This window comes from Oryx dammah, unplaced genomic scaffold (genome assembly GCF_014754425.2).
Source record: "Oryx dammah isolate SB20612 unplaced genomic scaffold, SCBI_Odam_1.1 HiC_scaffold_5, whole genome shotgun sequence".
In the NCBI taxonomy this organism is placed as follows: Eukaryota; Metazoa; Chordata; class Mammalia; order Artiodactyla; family Bovidae; genus Oryx; species Oryx dammah.
In genome coordinates, this window is record NW_024070189.1 from 46,409,511 (window position 1) to 46,419,951 (window position 10,441).

The following is a 10,441-nucleotide window of genomic DNA, read 5'->3' on the forward strand; positions in this document are numbered from 1 at the left end:
CCTTTTTTTTTTGCTTTCTTTTTTTTTTTTCTTTTCTTTCTCAAACTTTTTTTTAACTGTTAAGTCTTCTATTTCTCTACTTTATATTTCTATAACTATTACTTTTCAAAAAAAAAAAAAAGACTCTACTTTTTTAAAGCAAACACCATATATAGTCTTCGCGTGGTTGTTGTTGGTATTTCATTTTTAATCTTGGGTTTTTTTTTTTTTTCTTATATATATTTTTTTCCTTATTTTTTTTCCTTATTTCTTTTTCTTAATATTATTATTATTTTTTTTAATCTTTTCTCTTTTTTTTCTTTCTTCCTTCTGCTTCGTCTCTTTAACATTGTATTTTTGAAAATCTAACCTCTACTCTAGGTTTTTAATCTTTGCTTTTCGGTTTTTGTTGTCAATCTTGTACATTTCATAACCCAATCTTACCTGACAGAGAGATTACTGGCTTGACCACTCTCTCCTCCTTTTGGACTCTCCTTTTTCTCCACCAGGTGGCCTCTGTCTCTCCCCCCACCTCCCCCCATCTCTTCTATATCCAACTCTGTGATTCTCTGTGTGTTCTAGATGGTGGAGAGCACCTAAGGAACTGATTACTGGCTGGACCTGTCTCTCTCCTTTTCATTCCTCTCTCTTACCCTCCTGGCAACCTCTGTCTACTTCCTCTCTCTCCTCTCCCCTGTATAACTCCGTAAATACCGCTGAGAGGTCCAGACTATGGAGCACACATAAGGAAGTGACTATTGACTAGCTTGCTCTCTCCTCTTTTGATCTCACCGCATCTCATTCCAGTCACCTCTAACTACCCCCTCCCTCTTCTCTTCTCATGTAACCCAGTGAACCTCTCTGGGTACCCCTCAATGTGGAGAAACCTTTCATCTTTAGCCTAGATACTATATCATTGGTGCTGTATAGATGGAGAAGTCTAGAGACCACTGTAAAAATAAAACCGAAAACCAGAAGCAGGAGGCTTAAGTCCAAAGCTTGAGAACATCAGAGAACTCCTGAATTCAGGGAACATTAAGCAATAGGAGCTCATCAAATGCCTCCAAACCTACACTGAAACAAAGCTCCACCCAAGGGCCAACAAGTTCCAGAGCAAGACATATCACACAAATTCTCCAGCAACACAGGAACACACCCCTGAGCTTCAATATACAGGCAGTTCAAAGTTACTCCAAAACTTTAGACGTCTCATAACCCATTACTGGTCACTCCACTGCACTCCAGAGAGAAGAAACCCAGCTCCACCCACCAGACCTCCAACACAAGCTTCCCTAACCAGAAAACCTGGACAAGCCACTGATACAACCCCACCCACAGTGAGGAAGCTCCACAATAAAGAGAACTCCACAAATTACCAGAATACAAAAAGGCCATTCCAAACGCAGCAATATAACCAAGATGAAGAGACAGAGGAATACCCAACAGGTAAAGGAGCAGGAGAAATGCCCACCAAACCAGACAAAAGAGGAAGAGATAGGGAATCTACCTGAGAAAGAATTCCGAATATTGATAGTGAAAATGATCCAAAATCTTGAAGTCAAAATGGAATCACAGATAAATAGCCTAGAGACAAGGATTGAGAAGATGCAAGAAAGGTTCAATAAGGACCTAGAAGAAATAAAAAAGAGTCAATATACAATGAATAATGCAATAAATGAGATCAGAAACACTCTGGAGGCAACAAATAATAGAATAACGGAGGCAGAAGATAGGATTAGTGAAATAGAAGACAGAATGGTAGAAATAAATGAATCAGAGAGGAAAAAAGAAAAACGAATTAAAAGAAATGAGGACAATCTCAGAGACCTCCAGGACAATATGAAACGCTCCAACATTCGAATTATAGGAGTCCCAGAAGAAGAAGACAAAAAGAAAGACCATGAGAAAATCCTTGAGGAGATAATAGTTGAAAACTTCCCTCAAATGGGGAAGGAAATAATCACCCAAGTCCAAGAAACCCAGAGAGTCCCAAATAGGATAAACCCAAGGCGAAACACCCCAAGACACATATTAATCAAATTAACAAAGATCAAACACAAAGAACAACTATTAAAAGCAGCAAGGGAAAAACAACAAATAACACACAAGGGGATTCCCATAAGGATAACAGCTGATCTCTCAATAGAAACTCTTCAGGCCAGGAGGGAATGGCAAGACATACTTAAAGTGATGAAAGAAAATAACCTACAGCCCAGATTACTATACCCAGCAAGGATCTCATTCAAATACGAAGGAGAAATCAAAAGCTTTACAGACAAGCAAAAGCTGAGAGAATTCAGCACCACCTAACCAGCTCTCCAACAAATTCTAAAGGATATTCTCTAGACAGGAAACACAAAAAGGGAGTATAAACCCGAACCCAAAATAATAAAACAAATGGCAACGGGATCATACTTATCAATAATTACCTTAAACGTAAATGGATTGAATGCCCCAACCAAAAGGCAAAGACTGGCCGATTGGATACAAAAACAAGAACCCTCTATATGCTGCTTACAAGAGACCCACCTCAAAACAAGGGACACATACAGACTGAAAGTGAAGGATTGGAAAAAGATATTCCATGCAAATAGAGACCAAAAGAAAGCAGGAGTGGCAATACTCATATCCGATAAAATAGACTTTAAAACAAAGGCTGTGAAAAGAGACAAAGAAGGCCACTACATAATGATCAAAGGATCAATCCAAGAAGAAGATATAACAATTATAAATATATATGCACCCAACATAGGAGCACCGCAATATGTAGGACAAATGCTAACAAGTATGAAAGGGGAAATTAACAACAACACAATAATAGTGGGAGACTTTAATACCCCACTCACACATATGGACAGATCAACTAAACAGAAAATTAACAAAGAAACGCAAACTTTAAATGATACATTAGACCAGTTAGACCTAATTGATATCTATAGGACATTTCACCCCAAAACAATGAATTTCACCTTTTTCTCAAGTGCTCATGGAACCTTCTCGAGGATAGATCACATCCTGGGCCATAAATATAACCTTGATAAATTCAAAAAAATCGAAATCATTCCAAGCATCTTTTCTGACCATAATGCACTAAGATTAGATCTCAATTACAGGAGGAAACCTATTAAAAATTCCAACATATGGAGGCTGAACAACACGCTGCTGAATAACCAACAAATCACAGAAGAAATCAAAAAAGAAATCAAAATATGCATAGAAACTAATGAAAATGAAAACACAACAACCCAAAACCTGTGGGACACTATAAAAGCAGTGCTAAGAGGAAAGTTCATAGCAATACAGGCATACCTCAAGAAACAAGAAAAAAGTCAAATAAATAACCTAACTCTACACCTAAAGCAACTAGAAAAGGAAGAATTAGAGAACCCCAGAGTTAGCAGAAGGAAAGAAATCTTTAAAATTAGGGCAGAAATAAATGCAAAAGAAACAAAAGAGACCATAGCAAAAATCAACAAAGCCAAAAGCTGGTTCTTTGAAAGGATAAATAAAATTGACAGACCATTAGCCAGACTCATCAAGAAGCAAAGAGAGAAAAATCAAATCAATAAAATTAGAAATGAAAATGGAGAGATCACAACAGACAACACAGAAATACAAAGGATCATAAGAGACTACTATCAGCAATTATATGCCAATAAAATGGACAACCTGGAAGAAATGGACAAATTCTTAGAAAAATACAATTTTCCAAAACTAAACCAGGAAGAAATAGACAATCTTAACAGACCCATCACAAGCACGGAAATTGAAACTGTAATCAGAAATCTTCCAGCAAACAAAAGCCCAGGTCCAGACGGCTTCACAGCTGAATTCTACCAAAAATTTCGAGAAGAGTTAACACCTATCCTACTCAAACTCTTCCAGAAAATTGCAGAGGAAGGTAAACTTCCAAACTCATTCTATGAGGCCACCATCACCCTAATACCAAAACCTGACAAAGATACTACAAAAAAAGGAAAACTACAGGCCAATATCACTGATGAACATAGATGCAAAAATCCTCAACAAAATTCTAGCAATCAGAATCCAACAACACATTAAAAAGATCGTACACCATGACCAAGTGGGCTTTATCCCAGGGATGCAAGGATTCTTCAACATCCGCAAATCAATCAATGTAATTCACCACATTAACAAATTGAAAAATAAAAACCATATGATTATCTCAATAGATGCAGAGAAGGCCTTTGACAAAATTCAACATCCATTTATGATAAAAACTCTCCAGAAAGCAGGAATAGAAGGAACATACCTCAATATAATAAAAGCTATATATGACAAACCCACAGCAAACATTATCCTCAATGGTGAAAAATTGAAAGCATTTCCCCTTAAGTCAGGAACAAGACAAGGGTGCCCACTTTCACCACTACTATTCAACATAGTTCTGGAAGTTTTAGCCACAGCAATCAGAGCAGAAAAAGAAATAAAAGGAATCCAAATTGGAAAAGAAGAAGTAAAACTCTCACTGTTTGCAGATGACATGATCCTCTACATAGAAAACACTAAAGACTCTACCAGAAAATTACTAGAGCTAATTAATGAATATAGTAAAGTTGCAGGATATAAAATCAACACACAGAAATCCCTTGCATTCCTATACACTAATAATGAGAAAGTAGAAGAAGAAATTAAGGAAACAATTCCATTCACCATTGCAACAAAAAGAATAAAATACTTAGGAATATACCTACCTAAAGAAACTAAAGACCTATATACAGAAAACTTTAAAACACTGATGAAAGAAATCAAAGAGGACACTAATAGATGGAGAAATATACCATGCTCATGGATCGGAAGAATCAATATAGTGAAAATGAGTATATTACCCAAAGCAATTTACAAATTCAATGCAATCCCTATCAAGATACCGGCGATATTTTTCACAGAACTAGAACAAATAATTTCAAGATTTGTATGGAAATACAAAAAACCACGAATAGCCAAAGCAATCTTGAGAAAGAAGGATGGAACTGGAGGAATCAATTTGCCTGACTTCAGGCTCTACTACAAAGCCACAGTCATCAAGACAGTATGGTATTGGCACAAAGACAGACATATAGATCAATGGAACAAAATAGAAAGCCCAGAGATAAATCCACATACATATGGACACCTTATCTTTGACAAAGGAGGCAAGAATATACAATGGAGTAAAGACAATCTCTTTAACAAGTGGTGCTGGGAAAACTGGTCAACCACCTGTAAAAGAATGAAGCTAGATCACTTTCTAACACCGCACACAAAGATAAACTCAAAATGGATTAAAGATCTAAATGTAAGACCAGAAACTATAAAACTGTTAGAGGAGAACATAGGCAAAACACTCTCTGACATAAACCACAGCAGGATCCTCTACGATCCACCTCCCAGAATTCTGGAAATAAAAGCAAAAATAAACAAATGGGATCTAATTAAAATTAAAAGCTTCTGCACAACAAAGGAAAACATAAGCAAACTGAAAAGACAGCCTTCCGAATGGGAGAAAATAATAGCAAATGAAGCAACTGACAAACAACTAATCTCAAAAATATACAAGCAACTCCTGCAGCTCAATTCCAGAAAAATAAACGACCCAATCAAAAAATGGGCCAAAGAACTAAATAGACATTTCTCCAAAGAAGACATACGGATGGCTAACAAACACATGAAAAGATGCTCAACATCACTCATTATTAGAGAAATGCAAATCAAAACCACAATGAGGTACCACTTCACACCAGTCAGAATGTCTGCGATCCAAAAATCTGCAAGCAATAAATGCTGGAGAGGGTGTGGAGAGAAGGGAACCCTCCTACACTGTTGGTGGGAATGCAAACTAGTACAGCCACTATGGAGAACAGTGTGGAGATTCCTTAAAAAATTGCAAATAGAAATGCCTTATGACCCAGCAATCCCACTGTTGGGCATACACACAGAGGAAACCAGAATTGAAAGAAACACATGTACCCCAATGTTCATCGCAGCACTGTTTATAATAGCCAGGACATGGAAACAACCCAGATGTCCATCAGTAGATGAATGGATAAGAAAGCTGTGGTACATATACACAATGGAGTATTACTCAGCCATTAAAAAGAATACATTTGAATCAGTTCTGATGAGATGGATGAAACTGGAGCCAATTATACAGAGTGAAGTGAGCCAGAAAGAAAAACACCAATACAGTATACTAACACATATATATGGAATTTAGGAAGATGGCAATGATGACCCTGTGTGCAGGACAGCAAAAAAGACACAGATGTGTATAGCGGACTTTTGGACTCAGAGGGAGAGGGAGAGGGTGTGATGATTTGAGAGAATGGCATTGAAACATGTATAATAACATGTAAGAATCGAAATGCCAGTCTATGTCTGATTCAGGATTTGACACGCTTGGGGCTGACGCACGGGGATGACCCAGAGAGATGTTGTGGGGAGGGGGGTGGGAGGGGGGTTCATGTTTGGGAACGCATGTACACCTGTGGTGGATTCATGTCAATCTATGCCAAAACCAATACAGAATTGTAAAGTAAAAATTAAAAATAAATAAATTTTAAAAAAATAAATAAATAAATAAATAAAGTGTTAAGGTGAAGGCATATAAAAGGTAACAGTAGCACGCAAGAAGGACACCTCACTCAGTCCGGAAATACAAGCAATGTCTTCTCATAAAATGTGTTGCATAAACTGAATTCTGTATGATGCAGACATGCTAACAGAGTGAAGAAAGATGAAGAAGGAGGGAAGATGACCTCAAGAAGAGGGAACAACATACACAGAGGTCTGATGATCTTTGTAGGGGAACTGCCAGCAACATACTGTGGCAAGAGCATGTTTATAAAGGAGACTTAGGAACTAAAGTAACAGAAGAGAAGGAAACAGATCATGAATGACTTTATGAGTCATATTAAGGCAATGGAGACCCTGGAAGGATTTGAAGTAGAAGAGATATATGGTCATATATGCATTTTAGAAACATTATTCTAGCTACAAGACAAGATGGGACAGGAGATGGAGCAAAGTAGAAGTAGGGGACCAGCTAGAAATCCAGTGGAGAGATGATGGTGGTCTGGAAGAGGGCAGAGGTAGTGAGAATGGAGAATAGTGGATGAATATATACACATATACGTGTGTGGGTGGGTGTGTGTATATATATATATTCACATGCACATATATTTGAGATAGAAAGGTATAATGGACAGGAAAGATTTGCACACAAATCAGACGACAGTGGGTAAATGAGAGGGTGGAGTGAGTATAATACACACCTCTCTAGCTTGGACAACTAAGCGCATGGTAATTCACTCACTGAACAGAGAATATAGGAGCAGCACTTTTTAAAGGTGGAAGATGATGCATAAACTTGGTCTTAGACATGTTAGCTTTGAGGCGCACATTAGACACCAAGAGGAGATACTGAGTAAGCAATAGCACATGTGCCGCACTACACGACTGTTCTCAGGAATCTTAAAGGTAAACTAATACTAACTGACATAACCTGGTAAAATGTTAACAGATGGCCAACCAGCCTTAGTTGAGGGACTTTAGCGACATGGGTGAGCCATTGCCATTGTAATCTACTCCAAATGCTCAAAATCTTCCTCTTTATATTGACAAGCTATTGCACTCAGTTCTGCCCCAGGCAGTGAATTAGGATAAATCAAATTCTTCTTCCATTACAAATGTACATTTTTAAATAGTTGAAGGCAGGAATAATGTCTAAGCCAGGCTTCCTCTTTCCTAGTACAGTAACTCCAAATTCCTCTACCAATTCAGTTGTCCTCAGTAAACAATGTCAACTTATTAAGTCCCTCTTTAAAAGCAGGAGTCAAGACTAGAGCCAATAATCTTGGGCTGGCCTAATTAGTGCATAACAGAATTGATGATAACCTTCCTTGTTTTACACACGACATTTTTGTCAATATTATCCAAGGTCATGAGCATTTCCTGACCCATGAGGATGCCAAAGTTAAAAAATGGAAATGTTATGCCTCTTTCTAAACCAAGCTTCTGTTCTCACTCCAGAGTCTCTGAGAAATGTGTTCAAACTGCTCACATCTATAACAGAAACACTTTCTTATGAGATGGTGACAATTTTCCTAATTACTCCTTCATCAAGTATGATTGCTTCATAGAAAATCTAGTTTCTATAACACCTCTTTATTTATAATCCATTTGCTGAGTACATTCTCAATATCCAGAGCACTACTAGATGTTAAAGGATGAAGAAAAGTCCCCGGAAAGATGGGACTGAGAAGCTACACGCTCATATCAGGTCTTCCTAACAGTCTTATCACTGTGTTTTGAATGGTAGACTTTTCCATTTTATCCTGGATGAAGAGAGTATCTATAAAGCTTTTTCTCCCCAGCCCCATCAATGCATAGCACAAAAAAGAAATCAGCTTTTGTTGTTTAAAGTTACTGAGAGTTTGTGTTGTCTGTTACTGCAGCATAATGTAGTCCAATTTATTAACTCAAAACTGGATGTGGAAGCAGAGCACTGCTGGAACAAAAACTCTAAAATACATGGCATTAAATAAAAACTACAATGAGCTACCAAAGAACAAATGCTGGAAAAGGTGTGGAAAAATGGAACCTTCCTACACTGCTGGTGGGAATATAAGTTGGTACAGTCACTGTGGAAAATAGTATGGAGGTTCCTCAGAAAACTAAAAATAGAATTACCATGTGACACAGCAATCCTGCTCCTGGGCATATATCTGAACAGAATTCAAAAATATGCATGCACCCTTAAGTTCATAGCAACACTATTCACAGTAGTGAAGACATAGAAACAACCTAAATGTCCATCCACATAAAGAAGGTTTGGTCCATGTATATGATGGAATACTACTCAGCCATAAAAAAGAATGAAATGATGCCATTTGCAGCAGCACAGATGCAACTAGAGATTATCATAGTAAGTGAAGTAAATCAGAAAGAGAAAAACAAAAACCATATGATACCACCAAAATGTGGACACAAATGAACCTATCTATGAAACCAAAACAGAATCGTGGACAGACTAGTGAGAGAACAGACTAGTGATTGCCAAGGGGGAGGTGGTTTGTAGAGGGATGGAGTGGGAGTTTGGGGTTAGCAAATGTGAGCTTTTATATACAGAATAGATAAACAAGGTCCTCCTGTATAACACAGAACAATATTCAATATCCTGTGATGAACCATAATATTTTTAAAAGTATATATATATATATACAGTTCAGTTCAGTCAGTCAGTTGTGTCCGACTCTCTGCGACCCCATGAATCACAGCATGCCAGGCCTCCCTGTCCATCTCCAACTCCCGGAGTTCACTCAGACTCACGTCTATCGAGTCAGTGATGCCATCCAGCCATCTCATCCTCTGTCATCCCCTTCTCCTCCTGCCCCCAATCCCTCCCAGCATCAGTCTTTTCCAATGAGTCAACTCTTTACATGAGGTGGCCAAAGTACTGGAGTTTCAGCTTCAGCATCATTCCCTCCAAAGAAAACCCAGGGCTGATCTCCTTCAGAATGGACTGGTTGGATCTCCTTGCAGTCCAAGGGACTCTCAAGAGTCTTCTCCAACACCACAGTTCAAAAGCATCAATTCTTTGGCGCTCAGCTTTCTTCACAGTCCACTCTCACATCCACACATGACTACTGGAAAAACCATAGCCTTGACGAGACAGACCTTTGTTGGAAAAGTAATGTCTCTGCTTTTGAATATGCTATCTAGGCTGGTCATAACTTTTCTTCCAAGGAGTAAGCATCTTTTAATTACATGGCTGCAGTCAACATCTGCAGTGATTTTGGAGCCCAAAAAAATAAAGTCTGATACTGTTTCCACTGTTTCCCCATCTATTTCCCATGAAGTGATGGGACCAGATGCCATGATCCTCGTTTTCTGAATGTTGAGCTTTAAGCCAACTTTTTCACTCTCCTCTTTCACTTTCATCAAGAGGCTGTATATATATATATATATATGTATGTATGTATGTATAACTGAGACACTGTGCTGAGCAGCAGAAATTAACACAACACTGCAAATCAACTATACTTCAATAAAAAATATTTTTAATGCATCGCATTAGTTTAAGGATGAGATGGTGGCAATGAGAAAGATGTTATTAGAGGCTGGAAGAATCCATAGAGGAGGCTGATAAGTTGTCCTTTAATTTATAGGTCTCTGGAACGAAAGGAGCCTCATACAGATCTGATGGAGGGCAAACCATGTGTGTACATAATGTTCACAATAGTGCCTAGGAAGAATAAGTGCTCAATAAATATGAGCTATTGTATTTTTTTGAAAGCTTTACATAGTTGCCACTTGTACCCCCACATCACATCCCCCTGCCCCCCTGATTTCTACTCCTATTCAGACACAACTGTAAAAGTCTAGGAACTCTGAGTGGGTCATGGTTTTCTGTCCATCAGATCTGCATGTGTCTCCTCCTGTTCCAGATACCTGTAAACTA